The 9,260-nt window shown below is 39.6% G+C and overlaps 1 non-coding gene across 1 annotated transcript; it reads right to left on the reverse strand.

The window, feature by feature from the left end:
• Positions 1 to 8,354: 8,354 nt before the first annotated feature.
• LOC123238305 lies at positions 8,355 to 8,460 on the reverse strand. Its single transcript, XR_006505508.1, has one exon. It is a non-coding gene; the product is annotated as a U6 spliceosomal RNA (small nuclear RNA).
• Positions 8,461 to 9,260: the final 800 nt, after the last annotated feature.

A 9,260-nucleotide genomic window follows, 5' to 3' on the forward strand; every position in this document is an offset into this window, starting at 1 on the left:
TCAGGCCTGGGCCTCCCGGACACTGGGCCTCATCTGCCGCCGCCGCCGCTGCTACAACACTATCACCACCACCGCAGCCGCCGCCTCGCATTGGACGATGGTCTCCAGTCTCCAGCCAATCCCATCTCCCCTCCACCCATTGGTCGGAGCAGTCAGTTCGAGAGATTCTCTGATTGGATGTGCTGACGGTCCCTCGAAGAACGGGCCGGCAGGGCGGAGAGAAACTCAGACGCTCTCCTCCTATTGATGGATGGATCTTTCCATCACTCTACCGCCCGCCCCCTAAAGGTTGTGCGGAAATGGACTCACCCCCACCTCCAGTTCATTTGAACTTCTGGGCGGGAAAAAGTTGTGTTGCTGGAGAATTGTTGCTCTCTGCGACCCAAGGTCCGGGGGCCCTTGAAACTGGCAAAGACCCAATGGGCGCCCTCCAGCCTAATCTTTCCTCCCCCAAAGAAAAACAAAAACTTGTCACAAATATGCGGAACCACTAGCCCCGCCCAAAGTATGGGTCTTGGGCCATTTGAGTCGATTCCCTCCATTTTTTTTTTTTTTTAACTCTTGTACTTCAGTGTATTGGCTCATAGGTGGAAGAGTGGTAAGGGTGGGCAATGGGGATCAATTGACTTGCCCAGGGTCACACAGCTGGGAAGTGTCTGAGGCCAGATTTGAACCTAGGACCTCCTGTCTCTAGGCCTGACTCTCACTCCACTGAGCTACCCAGCTGCCCCCTGATTCCCTCCATTTTAAAAAACAAATCTGTTTGTGCAAAAGTTTAGAAAAATTTGCATCCTCTTGGACCCAGCAGTCTCCTTATTGAGTTAATACCCCAAAGTACTTTTAGGCCAACAAGAAAAAAATCTTTCACTATTGCGTATGTGTATATGAATGTCCTCACATATATACAAATATATTCCAGCACTATTAGTAATAGTTACTAGATGCACGACCCTGGGCAAATCACTGCTTCAGTTTTCTCATCTGTAAAATGGGGATACTTATGGCACCTCCCAGGGTTATCGTTATGAAGAGCAAATAAGACAATGCTTGTAAAATGTTTTGCAAACCTTAAAGTGCTATAAAAATGTGTTGTTATTATTATTAAGTAGCAAAAAAAAGAAAAAGCGATTGACCAACAATTCAGAAGCAGCCGAACAGACTTGAATGTGATGGAATATAAATGCCCCCAAAGGAATGACAAATATGACAAATTCAGCTTCAGGCAGTCACTAGCTGTTTGATCTGAGGCAAGTCACGTCACTTCTGTCTGCCTCCGGTTCCTCCTCTGTAAAATGGGATAATAACAAGGACCTACTTCTCAGGGCTGTGAAGATCAAAGGACTTTTCAGGGATTATACATCCAAACATCATTTAATGGATAGTTTTATATATTGTTTTTTAAGAAAACGTAACCAAATTTATCAGTAAAAAAAAAATATATATATATATATGTATATATATATATATATATTTTAAACCCATACCTTCTGTCTTGGAGTCAATATTGAGTGGTAAGGGCTAGGCAATGGGGGTTAAATGACTTGCTCACAGTCACACAGCTGGGAAGTGTCTGAGGCCAGATTTGAACCCAGGACCTCCCATCTCTAGGCCTGGCTCTCAAACCACTGAACCACCTAGCTGCCCCTAAGTAAAAATGTTTTTAAATGGAAACTATCAGAATTTTGAAAATGCTGTGCCTAACTTAATGTTACTCTTTCAGAGCTGCCAATGGCCCAATTATTATCTTGTGTCTCAGTGAATCAACCCTTACTCATAAATTCAAGGTGCTGTGCCTGAAGATTCCCAAATTGCAATAATCTCTGCCCTCAAGGAATTTTCATTATTGGGTAAGAAGGGAATATGTGACAGGAATATAGGTGGGAGTAATACAAGTCTGGGAATAATGAGGACCAAGGAAATATTTAGACAGTGCTTGTTCAGCCATTTCAGTTGTGTCAGACTTTCCATGACCCCCTTTGATGTTTTCTTGGGAGAGATACTGGAGTAGTTTGCCATTTTCTGTTCCCGTTCATTTAAAGGATGAAGAAAATGAGGCAAACAGGGTTAAGTGACTTGTACAGGGTCACATAGCTAGGAAGTACTTGAGACCAAATTTGAACTCAGGAAGATGATTCCAAGGCCAGTGTTCTAGCCATCAGGCCACCTCGGTGTCCAAACAACGTTTGAGAACTATTTAATATTAGAGGAAGGACACTTCTAGCTGGGGGAATATCAGGGAAGGATTACTGAGGTGAGAGAAGAAAGAAAAAGTGGACTCTGAGATGAAGAGTGCATTTGCAAAGGGATAGAAGTAGGAGATGGCTATCATGTCAAAGGAACAGTCTAGAATCATTTGATTTGGTTACTTTATTTTTTATTCAAAGATATTTTATTTTCCTAATTACATATAATAACAATTTTCAATGTATGTTTTCTGATATTGTAAGACCCAAATTGTCTCCTTTTCTCTCCACCCTCCCCACCTTGGACATGATAAGCAATTTGATCTGGGTTATACATGTATTGTCATGCAAAACATGTTTCCATAGTGGTCATTGTTGTAAGAGGATATTCATATCAAACTAAAACCCCCAAATAAAACTGTAAATAAATGAATGTGAAGGATAGTATGCTTTGATCTGCATCTCCAACAGTTCTTTCTCTGGAAGTGGATAACATTCTTTGTCCCAAGTCCTTCAGAATTGTCCCAGATCCCTGTATTGCTGAGTAGCTAAGTCTTTCACAGTTGATTATCATACAATGTTGCTGTTATTGTGTACAATGTTCTCCCAGTTCTGCTTGTTTTGCTCTGCATCATGTAGGTCTTTCTAGCTCTTTCTGAAATCATCCTGTTCATCATTCCTTACAGCACAATAGTATTCCATCACCATCACACACCACAATTTCTTCAGTTATTCCTCAACTGATGGACATTGCTTCAACTTCCAGTTCTTTGCCACCACCAAAAGAGCTGGTATAAATATTTTTGTACAAGTAGGTCTTTTTCCCTTTTTTGTTATCTCTTTGGGATGCAGACCTAGTAGTGGTATGACAGGATCAAAGTGTATGCACAGTTTTATAGCCCTTTGGGCATAGTGGGACACAAAATTTATGAAGAAAAGTTTGTAGAATTGGGTGAGGCTATGGAGGACCTCAAATACTAGGTTTACATTTTATCTTAGGCTTTTGAAAAGGAGAATGATCTGGTTAAATCCATGTCTTAGAAAGATTTTTTTAGGGGGCAGCTGGGTAGCTCAGTGGATTGAGAACCAGGCCTAAAGATGGGATGTCCTAGGTTCAAATCTGAACTCAGACACTTCCTAGCTGTGTGACCCTGGGCAAGTCACTTAACTCCCATTGCCTACCCTTACCACTCTTCTGCCTTGGAGCCAATACACAGTATTGACTCCAAGATTGAAGGTAAGGGTTTTAAAAAAGAAAGATTTTTTTTGACAACTACTTGAGCCTGATTTGTAAGGGGAGGGCCTGAAGGCATCATTTAGGACAATTATCATCGTTATTAAATCATTAAAAAGAGCACTTAGCAGTATGAGCNTTCTTTCTTTCTTTCTTTCTTTCTTTCTTTCTTTCTTTCTTTCTTTCTTTCTTTCTTTCTTTCTTTCTTTCTTTCTTTCTTTCTTTCTTTCTTTCTTTCTTTCTTTCTTTCTTTCTTTCTTTCTCCAATACTATGTGTTGGTTCTAAGGCAGAAGAGTGGTAAGGGATAGGCAATGGGGGTCAAGTGACTTGCCCAGGGTCACACAACTAGGAAGTGTCTGAGTCCATATTTCAACCTAGGACCTCCCATCTCTAGGCCTGGCTCTCAATTCACTGAGCTACCCAGCTACCCACCACCAAGCTATTTTTCAAGGATGTCTGGTTTGCTGTCCAAAAGTTTGAGCCATTATCTGGAACCTGAACTCCAACAATGAGCACTTCTTAATCTCATGAAAGAAGGGGAATCCTTGCTAGCTCTTATTATCAAACTTCCAATCAATCATTTTGTTCCCTGTGCATCAGCTCTGTAACTAATCATTTTGAACTCAATCCCATGATGTTATCTACCCTGTTTTGTTCTTTGTTCTGTACTCTCCAAAACCTATATAAAGGAAGCTGACCTTTTGCTTTGGGTTTTTGCCATGAATGGAGACAAATCACTCACCCATTTATTGACAAATAATGTAGCATGCCCCTAATGCATGTTATTTTGCTCAGAGATCTGCATCAGCTCTTGTTCAAGTTCAGTTGAAATACTTAGGCTACTGAGATCCATTTTTTTTTTTCAGTACAAACTGCCCTTTGGAATGGTACTATCCTGGTGGAATGGGGTGGTTGAGAATAATTTGTTCCAATTGCCATGAAGGCAGCAGAAGCAGGAACTATGGAGTGCTTAGAGCTTGGTCAGACAGCTAAGATTCTAAGGTCATCCACTGCATCCTGGGCCATCACCAGTTTTCCTGACCTTTGTCTTGCCACTGGACTTTGATGACTCTGTAAGAGATAATGAGGTTGACAGCTTTGTGCCTCTCTGCTTTAACTTACATTCAGTTTCACAAGCAAGTCAAGATATCACCCCATGATGTTATCGGTCCTCCTTGAAAATGAAGGACAAACAACAATCTTTTGGACTTTTCTAATTGGATGTCCTGAAGACACCGAAAAGCAAACATGTCCAAAAAAGAACTTATTATTTCCTCTCTCTTTCCACCCAAATCTATTCTTCTTCTCAACTTCTTTATTTATCATGGGCACAATTTGCCATCATTCCAATCACTAGGATTGCAACCTTAGAGTCATTAAAATTTTTTAAAATATTCGTTTTAAAAATTTTGAGTTCCAAATTCTCTTTCTCTAGCCTCTCTTCTATCTATTGAGAAGGCAAGCAATATGACACCAATTATACATACGAATATAGGCAAAACATATTTCCATATTAGTGATGTTGCAAAAAAAAATAAAGTGAAAAATAATATGCTTTGATCTGCATTTACACTCCATAAGTTCTCTCTCTGGAGATGGATAGCATTTTTCATTATAAGTCTTTCAGAATTGTCGTGGATCATTTTATTGATCAGAATAGCTAAGTCTTTTACATCTGATCAGTTACAGTATTGCAGTTGCTGTGGACAGTGATCTCCTGGTTTAGCTCACTTCATCAGTTTATGTCTCCTCAGATTTTTCTGAAACCATCCTGCCTGTCTTTTCTTACAGCACAATAATATTCCACAACTTTGTTCAGCCATTCCTCAGTTGATGGGCATTCCCTCAGTTTCCACTTCTTTGCTCCCACAAAAGAGCTGCTATACATATTTTCGTACCTATGAATTCTTTTCCTTTTCCTTTGGTTTTGGGCTATAGCCTGAGTTAGTAGCATTGCTGGGTTAAAGAGTATGAAGTTTTATAGCCCTTTGGGCATAGTTCTCCAGAATGTTTGGATCAGTTTATAGCTCCACCAGCAATTCATTAGTGTAATTACCATTACAGATCCCCTCTAGCATTTGTCATTTTCCTTTTCTGTTATGTTAGCCATGTTATGTTCATGTGTTCGTGTTACATACTTGTTCATGTGCTAGTTCACATAAGAGTTATGTGAAGTGGTATTTTTGTTATTTTAATTTGCTTTTCCCTAATTATTACTGATTTAGAGCATTTTTTATGTGACTATTGATAGCTTTGATTTCTTCTTTGGAAAACTGCCTGTTCATATACTTTTTTTTTTTTTTGGAATTGTGATGATTTTATTCTCCCAAATATAAGCAACCTTAATGCATGTAATAACAAAAGCAAAACACAAATCATTGTCCCTGTGTGTCACGATCTTGGGGATCCCAGATTGGGACTGAGGGGTAGTGCAAAGGGAGGAGAGACTCTTACACTGGCAGGTTTATAACAATCTAGCTTTAATCCACTATGTTACTCTATTAACAGGCTTAAGGCTACTGCTTCCCAAGCTAGAAGCAGTCCCTAATTTATCTCTTTTACTGTGGGAACTAAACAATGGGTAATTGGAATCAAACAGTCAACAACACACATAGTTTTGGCTAAAACGTGGCCTCTGGAGCCAGGGAGGAGAATTCTCTCTGTTTTTCATATCTTTCACAAGGTTACTGTGCTCTTTTTCTACACCTGTGTCCTCTTCGTGAATTTACAGGATAGAGCCAATCATGAATATCCTTAATGATGCAGGAGGCTGACAAATCCTGATGAATACTTTTACAATTAACAATGTTCCGCAAATCATCCACATTTAGTGATACATTGGTCAATCTCCACAAATGAGCTTGAATTTTAACAAAGTTTACATCAGTAGCATAATATTGAACAGTAACAAGCAAAATAAGTATAAGATCTGCACCTCTGAAGTCAACTCTAATACATCATCTCTAAAAGCAGATAACAACTGTATACAAATCATGATTAATTCTATTCTTTAACTGAAAAGCCATGATTATTACATGTGAACACTTAAAGATAAGTAGCTTGGTATGCTTGATAATATTTCATCAGATTGGTTAACATAAAAAAGTGTTACACAAATGATTACACATCTATTCCAAATAGCAATTAATAACATTGATGAAACTTTAGCTGAATCTTCTTTTATTTTCATCTTCATCTTCATGGATCTTGTTTGTCTGGACTCTCTGGTCTAGGTGGTCAGGTTGCTTGCAGAAATCTCTGAAAAAGTACTTCCATTAGGAAAAAATTCTTTGCAAAACTAACATAATGTAAAATAAATTCTTCTACATCAGGAGATATAAAAATTCCTGAGATCCTAACCTTTAACCTAAAATCTAGATTATATTTCCCTTGTAAATAGCTAACCTATACTTGTGACATTTAATTGTAGGCCAATCAGAATCTCAGTGGTCTAAAGTCATTGCTGAAGTACTCTATGAATCTACTGTCCTTCCCCCCCTTTTTTTTTTTTTTTTTTTTTTTTTAATTTTTTTTTTTTTTTTAATTTTTTTTTTTTTTTTTTAAACCCTTAACTTCTGTGTATTGATTTATAGGTGGAAGGTTGGTAAGGGTAGGCAATGGGGGTCAAGTGACTTGCCCAGGGTCACACAGCTGGGAAGTGTCTGAGGCCGGATTCGAACCTAGGACCTCCCGTCTCTAGGCCTGGCTCTCAATCCACTGAGCTACCCAGCTGCCCCGCCTTTTTTTTCTTTTATTAATTTTATTCACTTATTTGGATGGAGAAGAAATACAGGAGAAAAGATCTTTTGAAATATACATGCACAGATTAAGTATCAAATACCAATAAAAACAAAGCATAACAGATGTGGTTACTTTCTTCTTAAAGGACAAAAAATTCTACCCATAATCAATAATACTCCAATTCTAATTGTTAACTTAGAAAAAACGCAGAACTATTAAATAGTCATAAAACCACTCTTTAATCAAGGGAAAGGGGGATGAGGGCTACTTGGCCTCTTATGCAGAGCTGCGCCTTGTGCAGAGCCTAAAGGAACACTGCTTCGCTCTGCTCCCTGATCCCCCTGGGAGTGACACCACGCTAGATGACCACTCCTGGGGACAAAGGAAATTGGGGAACTTATATACCCTTTGGGAAGATCCAGGGGCTGGGAGAGATGATTGACATTATACTGACAGGATACAATCAAGCTAGAGAAAGGGATCATAGCTGGAGGCTAGGGTGTAGGGGAAGGGGCTGCTTACACAATGGATACTAAAGGATGGTCCCTGCCCAGGTAGTCTTCCTGGGAAGGGTCTTTGATACAATGGGGAAGACTACCTAGGACAAAAGGGTATTTAGCATTTACCCTGGGGTCCATTATTCAGTCTGCAACTGCTAGCCTGAGATTCCCTTCAGGGTGGATTCTCATGGGAACAGGGAACAAGCACAAGCTTTGGGGGTCTTCAACCTACAAACTATTTCTAAACTTGGGGTTCCTCATACCTCACTAAGCTACAAGTTTGGGGACTCTAGATTCCATGTCGACACCCCCCCCCTTTTGGTCAAGACTAAATGTCACTGACCAACAATGGAACTCTCACTAATGGTGGAGAAACCTTAGAGTACAAGTATGGGTGACTGGCACTTGGGGGCGCTCCCCAGTGCCCGGCGCATTGACAGTTTTGCCAGAGAAAGGTAGGCAGTCTACCCTTGGCATATTTTGAAAATCACAACATTAAGCCCACTTCCCAAGTCTTATAAGTCTTTCAAATCCTGGGGTCCTGATGCCTTTGGCCTCCTCTCTCCTGAAGACTTCTCTCTTCTCTCCTCTCTCCTGCAGACTTCTTTCTCTGTACAAGACAAGCTTCATAGCTGCAAGAGAAACTTAGAAGAGATCTATAAACATATTCTTTAACAGACCTTGATCAACTCCCAAAAAATATGGAACGCTTCACGGATTTGCGTGTCATCCTTGCGCAGGGCCATGCTAATCTTCTCTGTATCGTTCCAATTTTAGTATATGCGCTGCCGAAGCAAGCACTGTTCATATACTTTTGACCACTCATCAATTGGAGAATGGTTCCTATTTTATAAGTTCTAAGTTATAAGCCCAGTTTCATATATATTTGCAAAATGAGAACTTTATCAGAGGGAAGGTCATTCTTGACTCCTTAATAACAATAGTGTCAATATGACAATATATTACCTTCTATGTGCTAGGCATTATGCTAAGTGCTTTACAAATATCATCTAATTTAATCCATACAATAATCCTATCAGGTAGGGGCTATTGTTATACCCAGTTTCTAGTTGAGAAAACTGAGGTAAAGGATTAAATGACTTGCTCAGAGTCACACAGTGAGTAAATATCTGAGGCAGGAATTAAAACCAGGACTTCTTGACTCTAGGCAGAATCAATACCCAACTGATCTAATGAGAGAGATTCTTGTTTTGTCTTATACCCATATATATATAAATAAAATAAATACAAGGTAGTTAGAGATGGAGAGCCGTAACAAATGGGGGGGGGGGTAATCAGAAATGGTTTCATTTAGAAAGTGGTATTTAAACTGCATATTGTAGGAAGACGGAGAGTCTATGAGGCAGAAGTGAGAAGGGGTTGTGTAACTGGCATAGGAGATGGCCAACAGAATGGTATGTGGAGTTGGGAAATGGAGTGATATGTGGGTAATAGATAGGAGAGTTTGACAGGGCTGTAAAGAGTGGGATAGCAGAATAATGAGGAATATATAATGAATCTGAAAAACTAGATTAGGTCCAGGTGGGAAAAGTCTAAAAAGCTAGATAAAAGTTATATTTTATTCTTGAGGACACTGGAGT

The sequence above is a fragment of the Gracilinanus agilis genome, chromosome 2, assembly GCF_016433145.1.
Source record: "Gracilinanus agilis isolate LMUSP501 chromosome 2, AgileGrace, whole genome shotgun sequence".
Taxonomy (NCBI): Eukaryota; Metazoa; Chordata; class Mammalia; order Didelphimorphia; family Didelphidae; genus Gracilinanus; species Gracilinanus agilis.